The sequence below is a fragment of the Triticum urartu genome, chromosome 7 (genome assembly GCF_003073215.2).
Source record: "Triticum urartu cultivar G1812 chromosome 7, Tu2.1, whole genome shotgun sequence".
In the NCBI taxonomy this organism is placed as follows: domain Eukaryota; kingdom Viridiplantae; phylum Streptophyta; class Magnoliopsida; order Poales; family Poaceae; genus Triticum; species Triticum urartu.
Window position 1 is genome coordinate 664044166 of NC_053028.1, and position 14496 is coordinate 664058661.

A 14496-nucleotide genomic window follows, 5' to 3' on the forward strand; every position below is an offset into this window, starting at 1 on the left:
ATGTAGTACCAAATTTGCAAGTAATACAATTGCTGCAGTCAATCAGGCGAAACATGGTTTCAGTAAAAATGATACTAAGACAATAAAAATCAGAAGCATCAGCGGATAAGAATTCAGGCACCTACATGACTAGCGTCAGGCAAGTTGTGTGAAGGGGAAAAGTCAGGCAAACTGGTAATGCATATCAGGCAACTCGTGGCCTCTCTCATAGCAACTCATGCCAGCATCTCTAGCGGCTATCTATTATGCGTTGGGCAAGTTTTGGACACTTTTGGCTCAAATCATCAACAATTCCAGCCCCGCATCCCCAAGTCGCAAACCACCGCCACGCTCAAAATCACCGAACTCGGGACCCCGCACACCCCTCATCAACCTCTCTATCCCGCCTTTATTGCATAGAATCAGATATTTGAATAGAAAAACACATGCCTAGGGGGGCGATTTCGAGATACTAATGGGCGCTTTGCAGCCCATTCCTTGACCACTGACGACAATGCTTTCCGGGATCCAGCTCCTCCTGCTAGGTGGTCGTGACGCACGGATGGCGCTGCCCCCTTGGCCATTGCTATTGCTTCGCTTGCTGGTCGCCGGCACTCCGACGCCTCTCTCCTCCATCCACTTGCTGGTTGCCGCAAATCATATGGCAAAAGATATATTGTAGGCAACTTCCTGACATTACTAGGCAAGTTAGTGTAGAAATCATTGACTAAAAGAAATCATATTTTTTGGCTAGAACTCAATCCGCAAAAAGGTTATAGATTGTAGGGCATTATCCTTGTGCTGCAAAAGGGATACAAAATGATCCCCTAGCATGTTATGAAAAATTATTGTTCGTTAGGTTTGCTAAGTGAGCACACATTATATAGCACAGGAAATCTCAGGTAGAACAGAGGAACAACAAATGGTGAAAAACAGTTCAGTCCTCAAAAAGGAAAATGAACTTACCTTATGAAGATGAACGAACATGGTGTCGCTGTGCCGGTTCCCGCTTCTGGTTCCTTGCATCTCCTTCTCAAAGCAGCCAACAAGTCCCCTTGCCTATCGCCCTATCCTTCTCGCCACTGCTTCCCTGTGTAGCCCTCACCATGTTCAAAAATAGCCATCAACTCCAGACATTGAACAGAGTTCTCTAGTTTTCATTTCAACACCTATGTAATTGAAGAGCTTGGCCAAATGCACGAAGGTAATATTACTCATTTACGTATTGGTGTCACCATCTTTCAAAAGAAGGCAACAAGTCGATAGCAAGTTATTCTGATGACAATTACTAGCATCAAAGAGAATGACAAGGGATTCAGTTCCAAATACACCTACCGCATATATTTGTGAACATTCAGACAACACAGCCAAATGTGTTAGACTACAACTCATACACCAGTTCTTGAGAAAAACCTGAAAGGAAAGTTAAACGGGACATAATCAGGAAGTATGCAAACACGATAGATATAAGACTACATTTCTATTTGCAGATACAAAGCAGGTAGCTGACGCTGGACACCTGACGCCTCTGTTCTCTGCTCCTCTGTTGGCGAGCACCACACCTCTGCTCACTTCCCCTCTTCCACTGGTGGCGGCGGAGCAGGCACCTGACGCCGGCGTGGAGCACCAGCACGGCGAGCAGCGAAAAGGGGTGCGGTGCAGGTCCGTCCCCAGGGAGCTGGAGTTCGCCTCCATGGACTCCACGGGAGCTTGCAGGTGCTGGCCTGGTTGGGGCCGCCGGCGCTGTTGCCGTGGACTCCGCTGGGAACCTGCCCCATAAGCCGGCTCACGGCAGGATCGTAAGTGCCAGCGGCACCACCCAGGCCAGCACCTGCACGCATGGCGGCATCAAAAGCATCGACGGCGACCGGCTAGGAATGTCATGGCGAACTTTTAGGGGCCAGATGGGGAGGACCGGCGTGGGCGGGCGGGCTGGGGACTCACCGGTAGTGCCCGCGAGTGGTCGGCCTCACGCAACGGCTACCCGCCATGAATCCGGCGTGAAGTAGCGGCGAAGTGGCGCCGCCCCTGCTCGTCGTTATCTCACGACGCGAATAGAATGGGGAATTGGGGGACCGCGTGATGTGAGGAGAGAGACCAGTGCCATGGTCGATGAACGTGTGTATGGTGGGGCCCAGCACCGCTGTCTCTTCGGGATGTTTGTTTCGCGACGGTTCGCTCCGACCAGAGAACACCTGGCGACACCCGAAGACGCGCGATTATAATCCAAGGGCTGTCGCGGGTGTGTGCTCGGGACGTCTAAAAAATGCAGCTGCACTTTTTAGAATTTAGGAAAAAAGTTTGGTTTAGGTCTAATAGTGATCAAGGTAGCCATGATTAGTTTTGGAAAGTGAACATGTCATACTTCGTACAGGAAGTGCACCCCGAGTCCAAGATAGAGTATATGTGTCCGATCTTGTTTTGGGTATGTTCGTTACTGGTCGGATGTGTATGTATATACACACAATGTATTTATATATACACATGCACATGGCACCTTGTAACAGTGAGTTAAAAGAAGTGCCACCTTTAGTAGGACGTTTGTATCGAAAACACATGGTCGAAGGTGGCGTCACTGTTGTCTCGTTGCTAGCAGATGCCATCTTTGACATCCTTTCCTGGACGTCGATCAAGTTTGTATGCTGCTTCAGATGCGTCTCCAAGGAGTGGCTATGCCTCATCTCTGGCCCGGCCTTCGTCTCTCAACATAAGTCAAGCAGCACATCGGAGTTGCTCCTCGTCGCTGTCTACAATGAGGTCGATCAGCCCCACGGTGATATTGTTACGAGTGTGATTGACATGGAAGACAACTCTGTGTGGACGATCAAACCCATAGGTTTTCTTCCCTGTTGCCCGCTCGAGTTTTGACGACCTTGTTTGTGTGTCCTGCTCTGATTCCATTATCCGCGTGGTCGATGTTGTCACCACAAATAAGGTGCTCGTGACATGCCACGAATCGGACGGGGTCAGCGAGGTCTAGACCATCAGCCTTGGCCGCGCCACAGTGTCCAACTCAAGCCATGGAGCAAGATGGATCCAATCCACATATTTGAGCTCAACTACACCGTGTATGATCCACGCATAGGTACACCATCTACGATTTTTTAGATAACCTGCTAGGCTTTATTCATCATGTAGTATGGATACATATCTTACAATGGAATCATGTGGCTGCCCCAGCCAAATGTGGCGACCCTGATCCATAGTAATTAAGTGCATGCCTAGCAAGATTATGTGGCTCAAAGTTTGAGCTCCTAGACTTATAATTGAAATTACAAGAATTAAAGGGTTTGCCAAGATAAAATTTCTTTAACTACTCCACCATAGCTGTCTCTGATCCTTCCTTAATGTGCTTTACCACTGTCTCACAGTCTGACGCAATAGCAAGATTTTGATGCCCCACTGCAAGTGATAGTCCCTCAAGGTTGGCAATTGTTTCTAGACTTGGCAGGTCTGTCATTCCCCTAATAACGAAAGCCAATGATCCCAGGTAAACCGCCTAGGTGATCTCTCCACACAAGCACAACTGAACCCACCCAACGTGAAACTACCGCATCGACATTGATCTTCACATGCCCTGCTGTTGGAGGGATCCACCTCTTCCACTGAACTGTTGGAGCTACCCTACTCCCCTGGTTCCCACCTGCACTTCGAACCTCGCCTAGCATCATAATTAAATGAGTGATGAACATAAATGTTGACATAGGGCTTTGGTTAATCCCTTCGTGAATTAATTTCATTCGTTCCCACCATATAGCCCAAAGCGTGATTCTCAATCTTATAAACTTCTGGTGAAGCAACTGCTAAATCATTGTAAATAAGTTCATTGATCAGTCATGCACTCAAGCAAATTGTGTCGCCATGAATCCGACATCCCACAAACAACACAACTACACGTAGTCGACATGTTCCTATGCATTCTCACTTCTTCTGTCGGGATGGACTGATGAGCTAACCTCCACATAAACACTCGAAGCTTTGTTATGCAAAGTACTACCGGGATAAATTGCTTTGTGAGGTCGCAAAGTTCATGAACTATCGCAGGTCTACCCACTCCACGATACTTCCAACACATGATACTCATTGTGCCCGACGGAGATCACTTTGGGGCTCCGCCCTAAGGCGCATCATCAGTTTTCTGATTATGGTTCTTCTTCTGTAAACCCTTCTCTGCACTTGCAGAAACTCTAGCTCTTTCCGAGTCCTGCTTAGATGACGGACTCAGTGGATAACCGGGTGCGGTCAGCATTAGCCGGTTACCAACCATAGTTGTGGCTCCCTTAGGGATGGTTGTCTTGCCTCCGGAGTCCGCATTCACATATGAGGATCTCTTCCTACTGGGGTCGGCCTCCTCCATATAAGCTTCGGTATATTCATACTTAGAATTCTGCGAGTGTTGTGTTCTTCACCTTCCAAAACCGAAAAGAGTACCGCCCTATGGAGCTCCATGAGAAAAGCCTCCCCTCCGCACATGTCCTTCACTTGGGCATCTTCCTTCAGCGCGGAAGCATATTTCCCTCAAGACCTTGAACACTAGTGCTTTTGGAGGGTGAACAACATCCTCATGTTCCTTACATTGATGGCCAATATGACCACACACAACACACCAATCTGGATGACACTCATATTTGACGATAAAAATCTGACTCTTGTTTTCCTTCACTAGTGATGTAGCATTCTGGAGTGGTTTGTAAACGTTGATCTTATGCGGACCCTATAAAAGTTCCCCTCAAACTCATGAGTTGGTTCCACGAAAACCACCTCACCAACCTTTCCAGGTAACACCATCAACATGGGATAGTAGCCGTGAGGAGATCATGTATCTGAACCCAGAGCTCAATGGTATCCAATTTGATTTGCGATGGCTTGGTAAATCTGCCACACAACGCTATGATCACAACAAAACCCTTGTAATTCCATAACCCTTCTTCCATGATTCGCTCCCACTCATGCAAACAAGACAAATTGTAAAGTGTACAAATTATCCTCAAGGGTCTAATCTTTACCTCCTGGGCTAGATCCCAAGTTGCTCTCGTCGTTTTGAAAAAAAAACAAAATTGGCTGTAAGATATTTCTCCATGTGGACTCTTGCAAGTGCCATCAATTTTATTGACTCTGGAGAGGGGGGGACTCTTCTTCATCAAACACCACACCATCTAGATCATCCTCCTGGAGACCCAACATCTCCATCCTCTCTGCTAGATCCTTCGAGTCCATCGCCCTGGAACCCGACGCTTTTTCTGCCATGCCTAAAAACCCTAGCCCGATGATGAGATCAATAGAGCTATTGTTGGAACCCTAGTCTGCCTTCCCCAGCAACCATGGGGCCAAGACCGAGCAACTCCCCCGAGAGAATCCCTTGACCAATCTGAGCAAACGGGGAGGTGGAGGAGGTCCGCATGGGATTGAAATTCACGACGTTCGGCTGTCGCTACCACGAGTACGGGAACTCTAGGGAGAGGGGAAAACCTATAGGCACACCATCTACGTGCTAACATATGGCTGATGTTTGACGCTGACAAAAGCAAATGGGTCAAGGCATATATGATCTGATAGTCATGTTTGCATAACATTATTCATCAAAAACTAAAAAAGAAACACATAACATAGTACTCTATATAAAGGGAAACGTTAGGTTTCAGCCGGCGGATCACACGCGAGCGTCCGCCGTCTTCTTCTTGCAACACGTGTCTTGTATGGGTTCGTCTAGTACTATTTTCTAGAGGTTGTGTGACACATGTGACGCGTGTGTGGCTGGCGGAGAAACCAAAAGGTTTTCTGCAACAATATCTGTGTTGCAAGAATTTCTTTCGCAATAACTTCCATGTTGCAAAAAAGTGAAAACGAAAAAAATGCAACGTCACCAGCGGATGCTGCAACATTTTTTTATTACAAAAAATTCTGCAACAACATCCATGTTGTAGAAGTCATTTTCGCAACATCATCTATGTTGCAAAAAAAGTGAAGGCGGATTTATCTTTTGCAACACAATCTCTATTGCAAATGTTTTTCCGCAACACGAGCTCTGCTGCAATTTTTTTTGAAACACAACCTTTGTTGCAATGGTGAAGAAGGACCAGGTCGTTGGATTGTGCCGGATCTGACGGTTGCTGAGGCGGTGGATCTTTTTAAAAGATCCACCGACCGACGCCTAGTGCGGCCCACACCTATATAAAACTAGCAAACTAAACTACTTCTCTTTTTTTTCCTTTTCCCCTCTTTTTTGTACTTTTAGTTTTTTTTAACGAATAACAAACTTTTTCAAATATTATGACCTAGTAAACAATAAAAAAACATACAACTATTTTTCTAAGTTTTTTTACACTAACTAACTAGCAATTCACAAGCAACTACTTAATATATGTAGCTAGCTAACTAATACTCCATCCATTTCATAATGTAGTGCTTACAGATTTTTTGAAAAGTCAAAACCTCACAATCTTTGATCAAGTTTATGGAGGAAAATATTTACATCTAAAAGTCAAACATATATCATTAGATTCATCATAAGATGTACTTTCATATTTAATATTTTTGGTATTGTAGATATAAATCGTTTGCTCTATAAACTTTGATCAAAGTTTGCAAAGTTTGACTTTTTAAAAACTATACAAACTACATTATGAAACGTAGAGAGTATTAACAATTAAGTAACTATCATTTTAGTTACAAAGCAACCAATCAATTAAACTAAAACTCATTAATATAACAAAAAACACCGTGCCTTAGGTGGTGGCCGGATCCGGTTGCGGGTGTGGGTGGCGGCGGAGGAAGCGGTGCGGTGTCTTTGAAGGACGACACGGGCGGCTGAGGATTGTGGGGCTGTTCAGTAATTAGTCAAAAAGAAAATGTTGTCGTGGATGATAGTAGGCGGCTTGATTTTACTTTTTTTAATAAGATTGTTTTTGAAATGCTGCATATAAAATGAATTTTTGTCAAATGATTAGATGCAAAGCATTGTTTTTTTTCTTGGGAGGATACAAAAGTAGTGTTTCGTATACACGTAACATGCTTAAATGCTTTCATCACAAAAGTATTTTTTTTAGCATCAATACAGATACAAGCGCTCATATACACGCGCATACACTCATCCCTATGAATGCACACACGCACACCCTATCCCTATGAGCACCTCCGAAAGACTGAGCCGGCACAAGATTTACGAAGTCGCCGTAGGCGCCTCGTCGTCGACGGGAACGTCTTCTCCCACTGAAAGTGCATCGCCGGAAATCCTGAAATAAATGCAGGAATAATGCGAGCACCAGAATTTGAACCCTGGTGGGTTGGCAATACCACTGTCCACCTAACCATCTTAACCACAGATTGATTCGCATCACAAAAGTATACTTGGTAGTGTCTGAAGCTTGATGTGTTTATGGGCGTGTTTTACTGGAGTAATTAGAGAACAAAACTTCCTCATCCAACGGCAAAGATAGGGCTCGGCTTTTTTATTCTCACCCTAAAGATTCTAGTCCTGAACAAAGTTTACTCGCAACATGACAAATCAAGACCAGCCGCAAAAAAAAAAAACATGACAAATCAAGACAACCGGGATACAATCCTTTATTTTTAGAAAAAAGATCTGCATCACATATTATTTTCCTGTAACAAAAGTTCAGTTTGATGGGGGTGGAGGGAGGGTAGCTAAAGGAGGCGTTGTCATGGCCACTATGTCTGCAGAACTTTGCAATGAAACTTGCACATATATATATATATATATACATATATACATATATATATATATATATTGAGAATCAAACCTGCATATTTCGGACTGGAGAGAAAACCGTTTCGTACTATATATCAATCTTTACCTCTCTATCATTTCGAGACTCCTCGTCATGTCCGTGATCTTATTCAGGACTCCGAAAAACATTCGGTCACCAAATCACATAACTCATATAACACTATATCGTCATCGAACGTTAAGCGCACGGACCCTACGGGTTTGAGAACTATGTAGACATGACCGAGACACCTCTCCGGTCGATAACCAATAGCGGAACCTGGATGCCCGTACTGGCTCCTACATATTCTACAAAGATCTTTATCAGTCGAACTGTTATGACAATATACGTAATTCCCTTTGTCCATCGGTATGTTACTTGCCCGAGATTCGATCGTCGGTATCTTCATACCTAGTTCAATCTCATTACCGGCAAGTAACTTTACTCATTCCGTAATACATCACCTCGTGACTAACTACTTAGTCGTTTGCTTACAAGCTTATGATGTGTATTACCGAGAGGGCCCAGAGATACCTCTTCGATACTTGAAGTGACAAATCCTAATCTCGATCTATGCTAACTCAACAAACACCTTCGGAGATACCTTTAGAGCATATTTATAACCACGCAGTTACGTTGTGACGTTTGATAGCACACAAGACATTCCTACGGTATCCAGGAGTTGCATAATCTCGTAGTCGAAGGAATATATATTTGACATGAAGAAAGCAATAAAAACTGAACGATCATAATGCTAATCTAACGGATGGGTCTTGTCCATCACATCATTTTCTTAATGATGTGATCACATTATCAAATGACAACTCATGTCCATGGTTAGGAAACCTTAACCATCTTTGATCAACGAGCTAGTCTAGTAGAGGCTCACTAGGGACATGGTGTTTGTTTATGTATTCACATATGTATCAAGGTTCCCGATCAATACAATTCTAGCATGTATAATAAACCTTTATCATGAATAGGGAAATATAAAATACCAACTTTATTATTGCCTTTAGGGCATATTCCCTTCAGGAGGAGGGCGACAGGTGATTGAAATTCTCGACGTTCGGCTGTCACGCCGCGAACCATAGGGAGAGGGAAAAACCCAAATATATACCATCTACGTGCCAACATATGGATCGTGTTTGACACCGACAAAAGCAGATGGGTCAAGGCATATATGATATGATAGCCCTGTCTACATGACATTATTCATCAAAAAATAAATAAAGCAACATGTGACATAGTATGCTATATAAAACAAGCAAACTAAACTACTTCTCTTTCTTTTCTTTTCTTTTTTCCCTTTTTCCTCTTTTATTTACTTTTACCTTTCTTTTTTACGAATAGAAATCTTTTTCAAATATTATAACCTAGTAAACAGTAGAAAAACATACAACTAGTTTTTCTTACACTAACTAACTAGCAATTCACAAGCAACTACTTAATATATCTAGCTAGCTAACTAAAACCCCCTTCGTTCCATAATATAGTGCTTGTAGATTTTTGAAAAGTCAAAACTCACAATCTTTGACCAAGTTTGGAGGAAAATATTTACATCTGAAATGCCAAACATATATCATTAGATTTATCATAAGATGTAGTTTCCTATTTAATATTTTTGGTATTGTAGATATAAATAATTTTCTCAATAAACTTTGATCAAAGTTTGCAAAGTTTGACTTTCTGAAAACTATACAAACTACATTATGAAACATAGAGAGTATTAACAATTATCTAACTAGCATTTTAGTTACAAAGCAACCAATTAACTGTACTAACAACTCATTAATATAACAAAAAACACCGTGCGTTAGGTGGTGGCCGGATCTGGTTGCGGGCGTGAGTGGCGGCGGTGCGGTGTCTTTGAAGGACGACACGGGCGGCTGAGGATTGTGGGGCTGTTCAGTAATTAGTAAAAAAAATGTTGCCGTGCATGATCGTAGGTGGCTTGATCTTACTTTTTAATACAGTTTTGCTAAAGCACATCTAGATGTGCCATAAGTATTGCACATCTAACTCCTATATCATTGATTTTACATCGAGATTCGTGTGGATATTTTTCTTTTCTTTTTTTTCATCTTTATGCTTGATTCACTCACGTAAATGTGCAATAACTAGAGCACATCTAAATGTGCCCTAGACATACCTTTTTTTAATAAGATTGTTTTTAAAAAGCTGCGTATAAAATGAAATTTCGTCAAATAATTAGATGCAAAGATTGTTTTTTTCTTGGGAAGATGCAAAAGTGGTGTTCCGTATACACGTATAACATTCTTAAATGCTGATCGCAAGAAAAGAAGCTTAAATGTTTTCATCACAAAAGTATCTCTACTTCTAATGGAGCAGTTGGTAGTCTCCGCCGGTCAATTTTCGTCCCACCAATGATGGTTTTTTTTCGTCCTCAATCCCACCTCCCGCTTCCCCTCGATTCCTCTCCCCCCCCCCCCCCCGCCCTCGAACCAGGAAAAAAATCGGAATGCTCCCACTATGTCCAGTACTAAACCATTCGGTTGATTGAAAAAAAAACGCTCTGAAAAAATCTACGAAAATTAACCTACGAAAATTAGCCAGGCATTCCGTGCCCTCGATGCAATTGCCCGCACGAGTCGTCGCCGAAAAAAGACGCAGTCGATCCCTCCTCCCACCTTCCTGCCAGGACCTGCCGCCGCCGCCCTCCCCCCCCCCCCCCCCCCATTCCAGCCGACGCCATCCACCCCTCGCGTCGGCCGCCACCAGCGCGGCTCCACCCCTGTCTCCCCCATTGATCCCCAGCACCTCCTCGTCGTCCCCCCAGCGCGCGCCCCTGCGGCTAACCCTAGCCACCAACTCGTGTTGCGGGCACCAGGATGGGAGAGGGGCGGTCGCGTCGTTGATGGGGTGGACCTGCTGGGGCATCGTGGATCCAACCCATCTCTCGATCCTATCCTACCCCAATCTTTTTCCTAGGTCGTGGCTGTGGGATGACGCCGTCGCACCGCCCACCAACGCGGAACCAGGCTTCCCAGCCTCCGGCATCCAACCCTTAGAGGCCGCCATCGCTGAACCACAGGTCAGCGAGTGGTTGTGGGACGACACCGCTACTACCGCTGCCGTCGCGGAACCCCGGGGCAGGGCGTGGTCACGTTGCGGGTAGCATGAGCGGCCTTGCCTCTCCTCCGTCAGTATGTCCTCAGCAGCAATTCGTGACCTCCTCCTGACAGATCCAAGGCCGTGGCCTTTGGGGTCCAAGTCACTGTGCGCCATGAGCCCTCAAGCAGCGCGTGTGTGGCCACTGCATCAAGCAACGACCTCCAGCACTATCGTAAGTTTGTTTTTTCTTCACGTGCTTAAGTCTGTGAGCGGCCTTGCCTCTCCTCCGTCAGTATGTCCTCAGCAGCAATTCGTGACCTCCTCCTGACAGATCCAAGGTCGTGGCCTTTAGGGTCCAAGTCACTGTGCGCCATGAGCCCTCAAGCAGCGCGTGTGTGGCCACTGCATCAAGCAACGACCTCCAGCACTATCGTAAGTTTGTTTTTTCTTCACGTGCTTAAGTCTGAAAGCATTCTACTGTATTTAGGGCATGTACGGTTGTACGAGTAAAGGTATTGTATATATGCCATCATAGAACTATCAGCCTTTTCATGTCAATACGAAAGGGCTTTGCACTATGTGTGTTCTTGTTGTACATAAACGAGAATAGCAAGTATAGCAGCGAAAACAATGGCAAAAATAAGGAGCGACATTCTTCTTATTTCAAAGAAAGGCATCGAGTTGATTCATGTGAGATTTTGGAACTAAAGCATCATACAATAATAGGTAGCAGTAAGATACTTGACCCATGTGAAGCTGAAAGTGTTTTCTTATATCAAACGTATGATAATCTAATTATATTCACAAGTAATTTCTTTATGACCAGGAAGAATTACTACGAGGATTATGTTTTGAGGTAGTATTTGCTAAGCTTATTCACGTACTTTTGTGCTAAGAAGTTTGCATAATGGCATGTTTTCTTCCAATTGTAGGTAAATCCTCTTGATGAGAAATCCTCTTGATGAATGAAACAAATGGTGAAGAAAGTTGTAATTTCAATCAAAGGACCAGGTTGCGCTGAGGTAGTGGTGTGGTCCCGATGATGACGGCGAGGTTGACCTAATGATAAGCTTGGGAGTTATTATTCTGTTTAGCGTCTATTGCGGCGTCGGTGAGAATCCATTAGCCTTCCTCCTCTCCTCGCTGCCCCATCTAACTATCATTCTTAGTCCTTTTACAGTTGTTGTCATAAATAAAATTGGTTGGCTCTCTTAGCTGAAAACTGAACCACACTCAATAGATGGATGAATGAATGAAACTGCCCCTTACTATGCTAGCGCTCATTTCTCACGGACGCCAATTTGAGCTTTTCTTTCTCCGCAGCTTGCAACGACCATCCAGGACGTGCACCCTTGAATCCGACGATGAAGCCATATGCGTAAGTTGACTGCATCCATGAATCAAATATCTACAGTACATGGTACTGCATTATTGTCCCTGGACACCGTATAAGTAATAATTCTCTAGGATTGTTGCCCTGGCCAACAATGGGTGACACTTCTAGGTTAGATGACCTACTCGTGTCTTGAGTTAAGGCCTCATGTGTTTAGTTACTATGATGGTTGAACCAACTAAAAGGCCTCCCAAATGCAAAGAGAATGCACCTCCTCTTGATTAGCTCAAGAAAACCTGCATCGACTTCATGTATTTCTTGATGTATTTATATACTTGCCGAATGGGCAAATGCTCCAACGACCAAGTCCCTGGACAGATCAATTTTAATGATTCACATTGGAAATTAGCTTCTTTGTTCCTAAGTTTTGTTTAGGATTTTTTCCTGAATAATTAAAAGCATTTTTAAGACTTCAATTGACTCGCTGAAAATTGTGGTGAATCTAAGATTTCATTCAGAAGTATTATTCTTGCAAGCTTTGATAATTCTTACTCTGTATATGGCGCCTGAGATTCTTTGTAGCTGGCCATGTAGGAAAAATGTGAAGGCTGTCAAGAAGGTATGTCTCCACTTCAGAAGACATGGTCCTCTTCAAAAAAATATTGTATTACTATGTAAATGAAGTTATCTTAAACGCTTTGTGTGGAGTAAGGTGCCATTGCACTTCAGAATTTTTAATTTATTTAACATTGTCAGGCAAGTAAATATGTCATGATCACAGGTCGTAGGCTATGTGCTATACATATGCCATTCCTTGAAACTGAAAATTGGATCAGCACAATTTGGAATCTTTTCATAAACTACATTATGCATTTAATTGTTTTCAGGAACAATAAATTTACTCAGTCAATGTGAAAATGAACATTGATTTTTTTTGTCCCTCGAAGGAGATGAGGTTTAATATTTGCTTACATGACCAAGAACATTAGGAGATGTTTAAATGAGTAATTAAATAAGAAGAGTTTATCCGGAAAGATGATACCTATCTTACCTGTATAAAAATGATGGCTATATCCACAGTATTGCTCTTATTCCCTTCTTTTGATGTAGACATCAGCTCATTTTCTTATCAAGATTAGAAGCTTATCAATCAATGAAAATTCTGAATTGTTCCTGAAGCACATGCTTGTTTGGCCAATCAGGAAATTAAGAACTTTGCTTCCTCCCCGTACAAACCCTAGCCCTCTGATCTAATCTGAATGGCCCCTTCTCCGTCGCTGCCACCGGCAAGCAGTGCATACTGCACGCACCAGTTGTAGCTCACCGGCAGCCAAACATGCATATAAATCACCTAGCCACCAGAGGTTAACCTTATTTGTTCATGCTTGTAAGTCAGGCCATCAGTGTTCGTGCATATAAATCAGGATCCTAGATTTTCCAGTGACTGCTCTCTCATGTATTGCTATTTCCATAAGGCAGAGTAATTAGCATTTCTATCTCCCTCCTTAACTGAGTTTGTGAGTGATTTTCAGCTCCATGAAGACATAAGAACTCATTGTATATATGGGCCCCAAGTCTACTTATTTGTAGATGTCTGATCCTCTGCATTTCCTTCGTGGCTTTGAAATTCCTTAATGCAGATGTTTTGCTTCTTCTTCAGTCATACATACCTCAAAGTTTGATATTGCTTACTTATTTAACAAATATCAAAGCATGTCCATATCTTCAGACGCAAGCTATATACTCTAATTGCGGAGATTTTCCTTTCTTTGTTAATTCTCTTGAATAAGTTGGACCAGCTGTATATCTCTTTTTACACCACGATTTGTTTTTCAATGTGGAGTAGATATTGGCCCACTGATAATACTAATATTGGTCCATTTGAAGGTACTAATTTCAAGAAAGATCATATGGGTGCATACCAGTATCAACTATTAAGGGAGCAAAGTAATTACTTGTCATTCCTTATTTGTTGTGAAAGTTCATATTTGTTGCTATATAGATGCTCTTCATAGACTAACTGTGGTTTAAAATTCAAAATCCTTTGTATCTCTTTGTTATTATTGGTTCAGTACCTGCTATGTTCCTATGGCTGGCTGCCTTAAGTAGTTAAAAATAATGATGGCTCTTCTACATTATTGATTGTGTGATGTCTTTTGCTGGTGAGAAATAGATGATGGGAGAACCGGGGAAAGATATAATGCCTTGATTGAATAATAAATGGAGGATTCATGGAGCTTTCACTAAAGGATAGCATCACACTGTTCACCTGAATTGCGGTATGTGTACCACCCAGGGTATGTATATGGAACTAGCTACGTGAGTCATGTACTCATGTTTGAAAATATATTATTTCCTAATGAAGGTGCCATAGCTTTGGCT

The 14496-nt window shown here is 43.1% G+C and overlaps 1 long non-coding RNA gene across 2 annotated transcripts; it reads right to left on the reverse strand.

Moving 5' to 3' along the window:
- Window positions 1-365: 365 nt before the first annotated feature.
- On the reverse strand, window positions 366-2073 carry LOC125522273. 2 transcript variants are annotated; one of them, XR_007289708.1, is made up of 5 exons: window positions 1924-2073; window positions 1499-1810; window positions 1315-1392; window positions 946-1069; window positions 366-669 (listed from the first exon to the last, which is right to left on the reverse strand). It is a non-coding gene; the product is annotated as an uncharacterized LOC125522273 (long non-coding RNA). The 2 variants fall into 2 exon arrangements; XR_007289707.1 differs by having other exon boundaries at window positions 1499-2070.
- Between the last annotated feature and the right edge of the window lie 12423 nt (window positions 2074-14496).